This window comes from Triticum dicoccoides, chromosome 7A (assembly GCF_002162155.2).
Source record: "Triticum dicoccoides isolate Atlit2015 ecotype Zavitan chromosome 7A, WEW_v2.0, whole genome shotgun sequence".
NCBI lineage: Eukaryota > Viridiplantae > Streptophyta > Magnoliopsida > Poales > Poaceae > Triticum > Triticum dicoccoides.
The window spans coordinates 35,355,926-35,371,904 of record NC_041392.1 but is presented as its reverse complement, the minus strand read 5'-3'; the positions used below and the strand labels follow the sequence as shown (position 1 = coordinate 35,371,904).

Below are 15,979 nucleotides of genomic sequence, written 5' to 3'. Positions count from 1 at the left end.
CTCCTCCCCTCTCCTTCCTCCTCCCTTCCCCTCCTCCCTCCGTCTCTTTTTTTCTGTTTTTTACTATAGTTTTTTTACTATTATATAATCTAGTTTTTTTACTGTTTTTAGTAAGTGTTTAAAATAATTAGTAAGTAAATTAATAAAACTAGTTGAACTAGTTTATTTTTAGTAAGAACTAGTTGAATTAATAGAACTAATGTATTTTTAGTAAGAAAATTAATATTACTAGTTGAACTAGTTTATTTTTAGAAAGAACTAGTTTATGTTTATTTATAGTAAGTTTATTTTTAGTAAGAACTAGTTGAATTAATAGAACTAGTTGAACATGTCACATTTGTTGTTATTTTTTTAGTTTAAGCAATTATTCCGGAATCAACGTCGACGATGCCTATCCCGCATCCTCGTCGTCGATACCCGTCGTTCGCTAGGGTTTTAGTTGTATTAGTGATGTTATATGTATGATACTATTCGGGATGTATTAGTGATAACTTATAGGGTTTTTGTTTTTGCAGAAATCTAGGAGCCCCTCCATCATCACCGCCGGTGTCCCCATCACCGACCCCCTCCGCCCTCGAGGTGAGACCAGCCAAATCTCCATGTCAATATGAGTCCTATAAGATATGATGTAGATAAAAACATGTATATCTTGTGTTGCTCAAATAGGATATGTGTTTGCCCAAGTGGCCGGTCATGTTTACAGGTTACACCTCCGAGTGGCCTATGTTTTGCCGGAGTGTTGATTAATTTCCGTTCCGGCAAATTTCAGGCGCTCGATATGTCCTTTATTAGCAAAGGTCATGCCGGAATTTTCCGTGAATTTTGGCATGACTTGTGCTAGAATATGTAGGAAATGTCGAGTGGCCTGGATTTTCTAAAAAGATAATTAAACGATATTTCGGGTTGACTTTAAGTCTGTCGAGGCCAAAAAATCCCGACTGTTGTCGTGGGGGTCGTTTCTCCTTCTTCTCCTTATGCTAGACCTTTGTTATGCACTAGGGGAACGAGGAGTAACGACCATCACCGACGGTCGCAAATATCAGAGAGAAATCAATAAGGGAGAGTCTCCACCATATATGAGAGGACGAAGAATCCCGACTGTTGTCGTGGGGGTTGTTTCTCCTTCGTTCGCGTGTGCTAGACATTTTGGTGTAATGCGCTTGGGAAGGAAAGGAGGAGCGACCATCACCGACGGTCGAATGTATACACCACGTGAGCTGAGAGTTTTCAAGAAAAGACTCGACAGACCGATAGTCAACCCATGATGAATAATAATGATCTAATTTTGTTTTTGTAGTACATATATTTAATTGTACAAGTTTAATCTTTGAATTATGAACATAGGAAATGTCGTACTCGGACGACGAAAGTCTCCCGGGGGAGTGCGACTGGTGCAACGACGACCGAGGTCAGTGCGACAGGCCTCACCTGGACGAAGATCGGTGCTTCAGCATTAAGCTCCAGGAGAGCTTCGATGTTGAAACAGTACGCAACGACGACAAGTGTTATTTTTCGTAATTAAGCACGACTTCAACTATTTCAACGTGTAATTTTCATCTTTTGTAATTCTACTAGCTTATCCCATACCATGCAAGACGCTATGTCTTGGAGAGGATGGGTTTTGAAGACCATGAAAATTTTGAAACAAAGAAAATACACCTAAGGACCCATCATGATATGAATTTTGAAGTAAATTTGTACAATTCTCGGAGCGTAACCCATTTTGGTTGCCAAAATTGGGAAGCACTTTGCAAGATGTATGGTTTTTATGAGGATATGATTGTCACTATGGATGTTGGTGATCCTGACTTCGAGAAAGACAATATGGACATCTGGGTCCTTGTTGATACGCTTCCGATTCTACCGCTATGTGAGTTTCTCAAACATAGTTATTAACTAAGTTATATTTTTTATTTCAAAATAGTTGACAGCTTATTTCCATTGGCAGCTTATTTTCATTCTTCAAACAATGTGCGGAAGATGGTAGACAAAACCCACTACACCGATGGCTCCGAATTAACTTATAAGGAGAAGAATCATCTGATGCATTTTGTACTGAACTTGAGAATTACAATAACTATTATCATACTCCACTAAATTATGGTCAATACATGCCACTAGTGCACATGTTGAACCACGGTAACTTCCATGGAGATGCCCTGGTAAGATTTTTTACTATTACGACATCCGTGCATCTTTTGCATACTTCTAAAACTAGTACATCATTGCTAACTATGAAGTTATTACTATGTTTTTCAACAGAAAATCCCGATGGATTGTGTGCCTCATTTGATGTATCAGAATGGCCGCCTTGATGTTTTGAACATACAGCCAGGTCATCCTACGAATCTCACCTGTCCATACCGGATTTCTAAAACCGGTGAACACATGATAATCAAATAATAGAAAAAATGTATGGGCAGTCATAAGGAGGTTCTTGGAAGCAACATTGTGCGAAAGGCAAGAATTGGAGACACGATAATCTCCATTCTCCATAATGAAGAGTCAAGGGCTATCTTGTTTTATGCTATTTTACCTAAGAGAATATAGTAGGTCCTAAGAAAATGTAGTAGGTTGAGGTACAATATGTTTATGAGAGTTGATGATGAGGAGTAGTTGTGATTATGACTAGTGACCAACTTGCTATGTGATGTCTCATTTATGAAAACGATGATTATGAGGAGGTGTTATATGACAATGATGTATTATGATGATAAGTTGTTAATGATATGATGATGATGATGATGATGATGATATTTATTATAGGTTCTTTCTCCCGGTGATGTAATAACTCATTATGATGTAAAAACAATCTATAAATTGCTGCGGTATGAGAACTTGTATAAAGGTGTGTGAATACAACATGAAATAAAAAATAAATAAAATACGGAATAATAGTAGTAGCGCGTACTTGGAGAAGCGCTACTACTAATTACCAGTAGCGCTCATTGTAGAAAGCGCTACTACTAAGTCGATATAGCAGTAGCGTGGTCTAACCCACGCTACTACTAACCTTAGCTGTAGCGCCTTACTACTAGCGCGGTTCCCCGCGCTACCAATAGGCATTAAACCCGCGCTACTGCTAGGGTTTTCCCTAGTAGTGCCGGTATGTGGCTAGGCTGGGGCATCCGGCGTTAGATATTAGGCTTTGGTGTGATATCTGTTTGGTATTAGGCTGGGACATTCGGCACCCCTTCATCAAAGGGATAGGAGTAGCAACAGGTGTTGCCCTAGATGGTGGCTTCAGGCGTACTGATGTATTACTTTGTAAGGTCTTGATGAATAATTAATAAAACGGCTGCATGCATCGTCCAGATGCATAGGCCGGGGGTACATCCTCTTTTTCCAAAAAAAAACAATTCAACTCATAGGTCAGACAGAATAGACCAAGTGGTACCAAGGATTTTTGGATATCAGCCACTATTTTTTATTAACGGCCCTCCAGAAGGTTTTTCTTAAAGAAGGCTATCCTTTGTATCTACATCGGTCCATGCACACAGCCATTTTTATTAAAGCAGCGTGAAAATCATCAGAGTTGTTATACAAAATGACAAAAAGTCTTAGGGAGCTGATTAGATAAAGTTATATGACTTATTTTATATCCTATAACCGAACCATGATCCAAACTGATTTAATCCTCGGCTCCCTTCCAGTGATTACACACGAAATCCATAGATGCCTTGGTCTCCACATGTTTTTTTTTCGCGAGGGGAACTTTTGATCTATTCATCAACTGTAAAGGTAGTACAAAGAACATCAGAAGTAAAAAATACATTCAGGTCAGTAAACCACCTAACTACGACTACAAGCACTGAAGCAAGGCGAAAGTGAGCCGCCGTCTTGGTCTCCGCATGTTGCAGCAAACCTCACATCCAGCTTGTATCACTCAACATAACCTGTAAAAAAGATGGAAGGACAATTTTTTTTAAATGACTAGAAAAAAAATTCTAACTAGGAAAATGAATTGGTCAAAGGGCACTAAGGTTTGGGGTCCATGTAGTGTGGTCATTCACGGCGATCAGGGAAGAAGTGATGCACCTTCGACTTGCTATGAAAACGAGCTATAAATTAGTAGTGATCTAAACATTCTTATATTTCTTTACAGAGGGAGTACAAATTAGGTGGCTCTCGGCTCCAATTGATCAAAACAAACTAAGCTAAGACTAGCCGGCTTGAGCATAACTTCTTCCAGCCTGTAGATCTGTGACATAGAACCACACGTCTTATGGTGATGACAAGGTACGTATTCTTTTCCTTTTGGAGGAAAAGCTAGCTAGGTACATATACTTGCCTTGAGCATGCGAAGAAGAACAAGTACTTGCCACGTACATTGATGCATAAGAATTAGTACATCACCAGTTGGCCTGTAGCCCGAGTAAAACCGATTTGAACTAGACACGAAGCCACCGGCCGGCACCGTTGTGGTGCAACCCGTGAATCTTCGATACAGAGGTGAGGAGAGGGAGGAGCTAGCCATGGCGGAGCTCGCGTCGGGCGCCGTGAGCTCGCTGCTGGGCGTCATCCGCAATGAGGCGCTGCTGCTGGGCCGCGTCCGGCACGATGTGCAGTTCATCCAAGAGGAGATGGAGAGCATGAAGAGCTTCCTGGCGCACCTGGCAAAGAAGGCGCCCGCCGGCCGCGAGCACGAGGAGCAGATCCGGACGTGGATGAACCAGGTCCGGCTGCTCGCCCAAGACAGCAACAACTGCATTGATCTGTACCTGTACCGTGGCAACCCCGAGATCCACCTCGCCAGGGGTGGCTTCCGGCGCTACGTCTCGTGGCTTCCCTGGTTCCTGCACAAGATGGTCGCGCAGCATCGCGCGGCCGTCCAGCTGCGTGCTCTCAGGGAACGGGCGCGTGACATTGGTGAGCGCCGATTGAGGTACTGTAACACCCTCTCGATTTACCCTACATTCTGAAAACATACTTACTGCAGTTTCCTGCATCACCACCTTTGTTTCTTAATACATGAAACGAACTATAACAACTTAAACATGAACAGAATACACATCGACGCATTCTAAAGAAACATGATAAAAAACAAGCCTCGGCAACGCTCTCTACGTGATATAAAATCAGGAGTGATTATTTCTCGGTCGACATGCAAATAGTTATTTCTCACTGGATTTTGTAGGTTAGTACCATAAAACAACCAATTAGAAGTAGTGGCAGGCTAGGACCATCTTGAACAACCATTGTGCAGTATCCCCCATGCCGAACATCGCCCTTGCCAGCGAGTCACGCGAGAAGGATAAGAGGTGTAGAGACCCAGGATCCTGAGCTATCTAGGAGATTTTCCCTAGTCTCTATTGACGTGGCGGATCGTATCATATTATGTAGGTTCATGACTTGCACCAGGCGGAAGGCGCCACTCTATACGGACTTGGAGTACTCTTTTGAAGAATCGAGCCATTTTGCTCACGCATGGCACAAGAACTAATTTGTAGATTCATTATAGGTATTGTATTCTTTGTAAACTCATGTCCATACACTACAGGACGGATGATATTATGAGGCATTCTAAAACGCCTCTAGATGATGCAAACATGTCTCTAATTTTTTTTCAGTGTTTCCCTAAAATGCTAGAATCGATCGCAAAGGGAAAGGTCAATCGAGGCATTTTTTTAATGGGAAGCGTTTGCTGCCGTGGCGCCGGATGAACCCGGGCCTTGCGGTTGCTCGATCGTGCGAGTACTAGCCGACGGGAGCACCCCTAAAAAATTGCGTGTGACGGGAGTACTCTTTCCAATCGTTTGTCCCCACTTCCTCTTCCCCACGACGCGGACACCGGGGGCACCCGCACCACCAGCACGCACGTCTCCGGCCGTGACCATGACACACCCTTCGCCATGTGCGCGCACCCTAGCCCCATTCGCATCTCCCGTTCGTCTCCCGCTGGAAGCAGCATATGTCCCTGATAGTTGAAGCTTTTTCCACCAAGGTTGAAACTTTTTCCCCCAACATTTGCAGCATTTGCAAGATGGATCATGCCGGTTCCAACGTCCTTTGTCGAGGTTGCAGCTCCCCGTCGCCCCACCGCTCGTAGCACGCGGTCACCGCAGTGGTAGCAAAAAAGCGCACCAGTTGTAGCAAATCATAGTGGCCGTGGTCAGTGGTCACCCATTGTTAGACAAAATAGGGTTTGGAACAATGCTCGATACCCTTGGTGGGTACGGCTGTCATATATTTATAAGAGGGAACCGTACAAATACAGGTTATGTTACAACACGTATATCTAATATATACTTAGTCTAACACCCTCCCTCAATCTTAACTATGTCCTGAAACACTCAGAAGGTTAAGATTGCGACGACATCCTTCAAAAGAAGGCAAGGGCAAGGGTTTAGTGAAAATATCAGCAAGCTGATCCTTAGAAGAAACAAACTTAATCTGAAGGAGCTTCTGAGCAACACGTTCCCTCACAAAATGATAGTCGACTTCGATGTGCTTCGTTCGGGCATGAAATACTGGATTGGATGAAAGGTATGTGGCACCGATGTTATCACACCAAAGAACAGGCGGCTGAGTTGGGGAGACCTTCAACTCTCGAAGCAACGACTGCACCCACATGATCTCAGCTGTGGCATTAGCAATAGCTTTGTACTCAGCTTCGGTACTACTCCGAGACACCGTAGCTTGCTTGCGAGCTTGCCAGGCGATCAAGTTAGGCCCAAAGAACACAGCATGTCCCCCCGTGGATCGCCGATCATCAGGACTACCAGCCCAATCGGCATCAGAAAATGCTGAGATCAGTCCAGAACGTGCAGGCTGAAGATGGAGACCATATGAACCAGTGTGACGAACATAGCGTAAGATACGCTTAATAGCTGACCAGTGAGAATCACGTGGTGCATGAAGATACTGGCACACACGGTTAACTGCAAATGATATGTCTGGTCGAGTAATGAGCAAGTACTGCAGTCCACCCACAATGCTGCGGTACTCAGTGGCATCCTCGGGAGAGAGCAAGTCGCCAGCAAGAGCTGTCAGTTTGTCTGTGGTAGACATGGGAGTCGTAGCAGACTTGCACTGCAACATACCTGCACGACGCAGCAGATCCTGAGAGTACTTCTTCTGAGTAAGAGTCAAGCCACTATCAGAATGAAGAACCTCGAGGCCCAGAAAATAATGCAGTCTCCCAAGATCTTTAACAGCAAACTCAGCACCAAGAGAAGACACAAGCCGATCCGTAGCAGAAGCAGACGAACTGGCAAGGATGATGTCATCAACATAGACCAGAATGTACATAGTCACCTCAGGTCGCTGAAGAATAAACAGAGACGTGTCTGCTGTAGAAGGAACAAACCCATGTGCACGAAGAGCAGCGCCAAGACGGGCATGCCACGCATGCGGGGCCTGCTTCAAACCATAGAGAGCTTTGACAAGGCGACACAAATGATGTGGCTGAGCCGGATCAACAAAACCTGGTGGCTGACGCATATAAACCTCTTCTTCCAGAACTCCATGGAGAAAGGCATTCTGAACGTCAAGCTGTCGAAGCGACCATCCGCGAGTAACAGCCAAAGAGAGAAGAACACGGATAGTAGTTGGTTTAATAACAGGACTGAATGTGTCTTCGTAATCAATACCGTACCGTTGTTTGAATCCCTTGGCAACCAGGCGTGCCTTGTACCTCTCAATGGAGCCATCAGCATGTTTCTTCACCTTGAATACCCATTTAGAGTCAATGATATTGACACCAGATGGAGGTGGAACAAGACGCCAAGTGTTGTTTCTTTGAAGAGCATGAATCTCCTGCTCCATCGCAGCACGCCAATGTGGGATGCCAAGCGCTGCTCGAAAATGTCGTGGTTCAGCCGTAGGGTCAGCCTCAGCATGCGCCACACAAGCCGCAAGCCACGCGACAGTGCCGTCAGTGCGCTTCTTTGGTTGGAAGATGCCACTTTTGCTGCGAGTATGGGGACGCAGGACGACAGGCGGAGATGGCGCTGGAGCTGCCACACCAGAGGAGCCACTGTCCATCAGCGGCGAGGAGGACGTGCCGGCGGGCGAGTCCGGTGGCACGGTCAGGGTCGGCGAAGACAGACCGGGCGTGACCGGCGTTGACGGACCAGGCGACGAAGACTCAGTGACCTGCGAGGCCGCCGGCCCAGGGGATAGCGCCGCGGGTCCAGCCGGCTCGGCCGACAACTCCGCAGGTTCGGCCGGCCCAGGCGACAGCGAGGCCGCTGGCCAAGACGACTCGGGCACCCCGTCGGATCCACGTGCATGGGGCATGCACGCGTGATCGACGTCGGGGTCAGGCGGAGTAGTGGCGGGGGCAGCCTCGTCGAGCACCTCGCCTGGCGTAGCAGCAGCAATTGTGGCTGTATCATCATCCAGAAGCTCAAGTCGAGCGCCTCGTCCAGTCCCTGCACCATGGTTAGGCAACAACAGAGGAGAATATGCAGCATCCACAAATTGATCAGGCAAAACTGGAAAAGAGTGCAACTCAGTGACGGGAGTATCGGTTGGTGATGTGAGTGTGGAAAACGGGAAGACAGTCTCATCGAACACAACATCACGAGAAATGTAAACACGATTTGTCGGAATGTGAAGACACTTGTAACCTTTGTGGAGAGGACTGTATTCAAGAAACACACATTGTTTGGATCGATACTCAAGTTTATGCTTATTGTACGGACGAAGATGCGGCCAACACGCACAGCCGAACACTTTGAGTAGGGAGTAATCTGGAGTTTCATTAAGCAACACTTCTAGCGGAGACTTCATGTGAAGACGTCGTGTGGGAATCCTGTTTATCAAAAAACAGGCAGTAACAAAAGCATCGCTCCAGAACCAAAACGGCACAGAGGCATGTGCAAGAAGTGTCAGGCCAGTTTCAACTATGTGACGGTGCTTGCGCTCAGCTGCACCGTTCTGCTGATGTGTATGAGGACAAGACACATGGTGTGAGATGCCAAGCTTCTGAAAGAAGGTGTTAAGGTTACGATACTCACCCCCCCAGTCTGACTGAACATGGATAATTTTGTGCTTAAGCAATCGTTCAACATGTGCTTGAAATTGCATAAAGACATGAAACACATCAGATTTGCGCTTAATAAGATAGATCCAAGTAAAGCGACTGAAAGCATCGATGAAACTGACATAATAGTTGTGACCACTAACAGAAGTTTGGGCATAGCCCCACACGTCTGAAAACACAAGTTCAAGAGGAGCCGTGACAACACGACTTGATACAGAAAAAGGCAACTGATGACTCTTGCCTTGTTGACAGGCATCACACACTAGAAACTCCTTATTACTCGACTCAACAGGAAGACGATGACGATGAAGCACATGGCGCACAATGGGAGTAGCAGGGTGGCCAAGGCGAGAGTGCCACTGCGACGATGACACCCGAACACCACTGAAAACTTGAGAGACTCGTGGCACATCAAGCGCATATAAGCCGTCGCGAGCTCGACCACTAAGAAGAACGTCCCTCGTGTCCCGATCCTTAACAAAAAAATGGAAAGGGTGAAACTCAACAAACACATTGTTGTCACGAGTTAATTTAGGAACCGAGAGTAAACTACGTGTGACTGAAGGAACACGAAGGACATCAAGCAGACGCAAGGTTTTAGTGGTACGTGAAAGGAGAGATGCCTGACCAACATGTGAGATGGGCATACCTGATCCATTGGCCGTGCGGACCTGATCGTGACCGGTGTAGGGCTGGCGAGTGGCCAGCTTGTCAAGCTGGCTCGTCAAATGGTCCGTAGCGCCCGTGTCCATGTACCAGGCAGGATCCACCGAGTATGAAGGAGTGAACCCGGGATCCGGTGTAGCGAGAGCAGCTTGCTTCTCATTGCCCTTCCCATTGTTTCCAATGCCAAGAAAATCTCGTTTAAAGCGACGATGGCAGCGAGACGCCAAGTGCCCCTCAATGCCGCAGAGTTGACACTCAACCCCACCACCACATGCCTCGCAGTGGAGCCGCTTGCGGCCACCCGTCTGAGGTGGAGCGGGCGGACGGGGCTGGTTGCCCGAGGTCGGCGGCGCTTTCTGCTTGGCACCGCGGGCGCCCCCGCGGAGAGCAGCGTTCGCAGAAGGACCCTCCGTGTAGACGCCAACGGAGCGGCGAGCAGCGAGCCTCTGTTCGGTGTTGAGGAGGCGTGCGTAGAGATCGCGAGGCGGCATCGGCGTGTCACGTCCATTGATATTTTCAACAAGAGAATCATAGTCCTCATCAAGCCCATTGAGAATGAACGAAGTAAACTCCTCGTCACGGAGAGGCTTCCCAATAGACGACAGTGTATCAGCCAAACTTTTGACCTTGTTGAAGAAGGCCGTGACGGAGAGATCATTTTTCTTGACCTCACCCAGCTGGTTGCGAATGGCAGAGGAACGGGCCAGCGACTGCGAGGAGAAGCTGGAGTCGAGCGTGGCCCATGCGTCCCTCGACGTTGCGGCAAAGACCACCATGCCGGCCACGGAGGGAGTGAGCGAGGACTGAATGGCACCCAAAATAGCTTGATCCTGAGCGATCCACCGACGATGAGCAGGGTTGGACACCATGACGGAGCCACCAGCGGCCGAGGGCACCGGAACCATGGCCGGGGGACACGGCAGCGTACCGTCGACATACCCCTCAAGGTAGTGACTACGCATCAGCGGCAACACCTGAGCGCGCCACAGGAGGTAGTTGTCGGCAGAGAGCTTCACCGTTACCAGATGAGCAAAGTGGAACGGTCCTGGTTCAGCCACCGGTGCGGAGAGCTGCGAGTCATACGTCGGAGGAGCACTGTATGGAACCAGCGCATCGGCCGACGGAGGCGCACGGTAGTGTTGGTGATGACCGTAGGGCGCCGTGGGAGATACGCCGTAGGGCTGCAGGGGCAGCGCGGTGTACGGCGCAGGGGCGGCGTAGGGCGCGCCATACGGCGCCTCGTAGGACACCGCGGAGGACGGAGCATACTGCGCTGGCGACGGCGCAACGTACGGCGCGGGATACGGCCCCCCGTAGGGTACCTGGACGGGGGCACCATGAGGGCCTAAAGCCGGCGGCAGATCACGAGACGGAGTCCCGCCGTAGGGCAGCGACGCAGCCGTGTTGTAGAAATTCTGCGGCAGAGACGCATCACGAGAAATCAATCCATCACGGGGCTGCACACGGGAGTTCAATCCATCACGGGGCTGCACATGGGAGTTCAATCCATCACGGGGTAGTTGTGCGGAGGCAACGTAGGAGTTTGGCTCCAGAGATGCATCATGGGCGAGCGATGGGTGCATCGCGGGCGATCGGGGCGCTGGTGGACGCGAGCCCGATGCAGCCGGACGGGCCCAGGCGAGCGGCGTGGAGGCCATGAAAGGCGATTCCATCGCCAGGGTTGACGGAGGCGGCACGGCGGCGGGGGCCGACGCGGCGGCGGCAGAGGAGGCGGAAGCACGGCGCGGATCGAACGCGTCGTCTGATACCATGTTAGACAAAATAGGGTTTGGAACAATGCTCGATACCCTTGGTGGGTACGGCTGTCATATATTTATAAGAGGGAACCGTACAAATACAGGTTATGTTACAACACGTATATCTAATATATACTTAGTCTAACACCCATGTCGCCGCTCGTGGCACCACCGCGCGCAGGTTGCATCACCCGCACACCAGTTGCAGTAAATTTGGTCGCCGGTGGTAGTTTTTTCCCACTGCCAGTTGCAACAAATTCGCAACCATCGTCGCTGGCCACACTTCGTCCTCTTTCTGGTTGTAGCAGAAACGGCCACTGGTAGTAGCTTTCCTTGTTGCCCGTTGCAGCAAAAATCATGGATAAAAAGCTTCAAGTGAAATGAAATGATTCATAAAAGAGGGAAGCAGTCAGGAATGCTCACTTTGTGAGGGATAGAAACCGTCACTATGATACTTCTCTGCTTTAGTGACAGTCATATCTTCCACAGAGGGTGCAATGATGACCGTAGCTTACTGCTTCTGGATAAGGCTGCAATTTAAGCTGGTCCTGTCGCTCCTCAAGAACCGAGGTGGGCCTAACCACCTGGTATGTTTGTCGAGTTCTTTCTATAGGGAACTCAGAAAAGATATTACCCCTGGAATTACGATTTTAAATAATAAGTATTGGAAAATGTTTACCGAGTTGTCGTTAGACGAAACTCGGCAAACGAAAGCTGCCGTCAAGGCTCTGTCTCTTGCTGCAAGGCGTGGCCCAAATGTCAGTATTCACCGAGTTTTTTCCGTTGGGAACTTGGTGACATGGTTATTCTGCTGAGTTTTTTTTGTTCGCCAAGTCGTTTTTCGTCAGAACCTGGCAAAGGCACATGTCTTCCGAGTTTCATCTCACTGTCGAGTCGGATTTTAAATCAAACTCGGCAAACAGAAGTTCGGCGAGTTCCCGATGGAATAAACTCGGCGAAGTCTTGGAACTCGGGACAAAACGCGATTCTAGTAGTGAACCGTGAAAAACATCTTCGAGCGGTGTGGAAAAAGCTTCAACTGGTGTGCGAAAAAGCTTCAACCATGAAAAAAGCTTCAATGGCTATTGGAAAAAAGGCTTTAACATGCCAAAGTAACTTCAACCATCGTGAAAAAAGCTTCAACCAACATTGAAAAAAGCTTCAACTGATACGGACATGCCGACAATGGTGCGAGGGGCGACACCGGGGAGCTTTGGGACGACGGCATGGCGGTGCTACATCGCCACCGAGCTGTAGTCATGTCGCCACGCGGGAGCCAGGGACAAGGGCGGCGACCAGCGACGAGGACGACCGGCGAGTGCGCCGCAGTAGTGCTTCAAGCATGGTCATTTTCTCGCCGGGGTATGCCGGGGTGTGGGCGGCGCTCGGGGCGTTGCAATTTTCTTTGGGGAAAATGACTCACGAGGAGGACGAAGTGGGAGGATAGATCTGACGGCCCATAATCGCTGCATCGGGCGTCTGTGGCTCGACCGACCCAACTATTCGACCGGCGTACCAGCGCCTAGTGTCCGCCTTTTTGAATAGACGACTGCCAGGCGTAAACCGCCTGATCCTAGGAAAGGATCAGCCGCATCGCCACCCTTCGATTCATCACGATTAGGGTGATCCCCTGTTGAATTGACCACGCCATCACTCTGATTCCCACCTGCCCATGTTTTCCATAGCGCATCTACAACAGCTGCGTAAATTGCAAGGCAGCATCCTTGGTTCCTAGTACACGCACGCGCATAGCTCCGACGGGGCACCAACCCGCCGACCCGTAGCAGCCGCGCTGGGAAGCTTGCCACGATAGAGCATGCTGCAACGCAGCATCCCATGTGATTCCGCCGAGCAGCCGGGGTAGGCCAGCTCGTAGCAAAATGCTGGTGAGATCGCCATGCCCCGAGCATGCCGCAACGCAGCACCGATGGGAAGCCGCACCCTACCAGCTGCATGTCGGGACAAACCCTCCGACAGCGAACGGCGAGCAGCCTTCGACGACGGACGCCGAACCCAGGCGCTCTAGCTGGACACACCAGCGACATACGCCGTGGACACACAGGCGAGCTGGTCACGGAGATACCATATATGGGTGAGCAGAGACTCTTGCGGCGACGAACGCCCAGTCGCCGAAGGACCTGTCTGTTGTTGGCTTCTATTCAAATAATCCACGCACACACTAGACCCAGCCAGGCCACTACCGGCCAGTAACCGACGCCCGCATGGCCTGCTAACTACCACAGCCACTAACCGCATGCACTGACTACTTCATACATGCACGTACGAGTTGCCCAAGCTAACAAACTCTTGACTTGATCTTCTTCTAGACTCACTCCAGGGTCCAACCGACTCAGGGCATGTATAATGATGCTATCTTAGAAGTGCCACGTAGGATAAATGATAAGGTGGAGGAGAGAGAACTCATAAGAAAAGGCTTGCCTTCTCTTATCTAAACAAAAACAAGAGATGATCTCTTAGCACAATATATCTCACCACATTTTTAGAAATAGCTAGTTATTGAAGATAAGGTTAAGAGATAGCCCATTGTAGACTCTTTTTATTGTTATCTCTAAATTACATGCAAGATTTAAAATAAGAGTGTCTTATCAACCATTGTACATGCCCTCAGCACACATGCAACTAGCTAACTTGGCCGGCACACCCGCCAACGGTCATGGACACGAACACAGACGCGGCCACTCACCGCAGCCCAGACTCGACATAGACGCGCACTCGCTGGTCGACACCGACACCGGCAATCCCGTGACGCCTCGAGCATGCTGCAACGTTGCACCAACTCAGGGAAGCAGCCGCGCCAGCTTGCAAGCACGACAATGCTTGGGGAGTTTGGAGCCGCTTGATGTACCCCGACAGCATCGCAGCCGCACAGAATGTTGCATCAGCGCCTCTCTCCTCGCTCGCCAAAGGACATCCGACTTGCAGCAGTCTGACACGGCTCAGTCGCTTCTTCGAAGAAGCCGGTGCTCCCAGCGAGCTAGAATACGACACTTCGGCGAGCGGTCTCGCAGCTCGAGCGCTCCCGCTAGCGAGCGGCATCGTAGCACCCGATGGGCGGTGCTTAGCTCCACGCAACTCCCGACGACGGTGCCTTTGTCACTCAAGTGTCTCCTGCACACCCCAGTGCACGCCCCCTGTTGTCCTAGAGCATCAGTATTTATGACCATCTGTTGAAGCACCGGTGACGGTTGCATCTTCGGCGAGCCCCACAGTTCTAGCAGGGCGGCTGCTGGGACCACCAAATTTGTAGCACCAGCTGCGGGCTTGCGATAATAATGTCGGCAGTGTCTTAACGTAGGCATTCTTTTAGTCAATGAACATCATATGCAGATTTTTTTTACTTCCTGAATCTCTTCATAAGTTGTCATATCAAGAAAAGGGCTTCGATAATCTATATCCCAGACAGGGCCGTCTCCAGGAATTTGGGGGCCCGGGACGAAATACAAAGTGGGGTTCTAAAATTTTAAAATTCATATAACTAAAGAAGTATCCAAGGAATATCTTATATTGCAGTGGCCAAATAATACCTCCTAGCTATCCAAGGGAAACCTCATGCCAAAGCATATATATAAATTTGGTTGACTGCATAATATATGTAGAACTGAAACTCGATGATTAACAATCTAACCAAATAGATTAAACAAGGCAAAGAAATACAAATAATAATAAGGGGTATAAAAAAACCAAATCAATAGTAGTTTGCTTCATCCATTCCCCTGTAGAAACTCCTGTCGTTGCAGGTCGCCAATGAAAATATGTCTTCATCTTATTTTTTTGTAGCATGAAGTAAAATTGATATAAAAATGCATCGATTCGGGTTTCATCCATACATGCACACATTTTTTTCAGTTCTAAATTACTCCGTAGTTAATTGTTCAAAGACATCAATTTATAAATCAACACATACAACATGTCATCAGTTCAAACTTCCAATGCATATTCTACTATTGTTGTTTGCCTCTCTCGGTCCAAGAAATCAATAAACTAGATGATGCACCGCACGTTGTTGCGGGAATGTTTGCAATATTTCAATGAGATTTTGATTATATGGAACATGAATTCTTGAAACAATAGTTTTTGAAAGTATATAAGAATTAAATGTAAATAGCATAATAAAATGGAATATTACATGCATGCATGTTGTCATGGATTTTTAATATGCATAGTTGTATGTTGAGGTGGGCCTTTCCTTATGCATGTTGAATGATGAGGTGACATGCTTGCATGTTGAGAGAAATATGTTAGTGGGGGCTAGCTATTTAGATATAGAAGATTACTCATTGATTAGTGGCTAAGGCGACAAGCAGCACCTGTGTTTCTCGGCTTTGGAGGGGCAGCAAGTCTTCGGTGTAGCGGAGAAAGTGCCAGCGCCCGGCGACCAGGTGGAGGACGGAAATCACTGCCGCTAGTGCAAGCACGGATCAGCTAGTAGGTGGAGCAGCCGCCGAGGGCGATCTGCAGCAGACCAACATTGGTTGATTCGTTACACAGGGGCATGGGAGATCGCGCGAGAGAGAGAGAGAGGCGGCGCGCGTGCGCGAGCGCGCGC

At 48.5% G+C, this 15,979-nt stretch overlaps 1 pseudogene; it reads left to right on the top strand.

Moving 5' to 3' along the window:
• Nucleotides 1-4,475: 4,475 nt before the first annotated feature.
• The window catches only part of LOC119332983, a 32,978-nt pseudogene continuing 21,474 nt past the window's right edge, over nt 4,476-15,979 (top strand).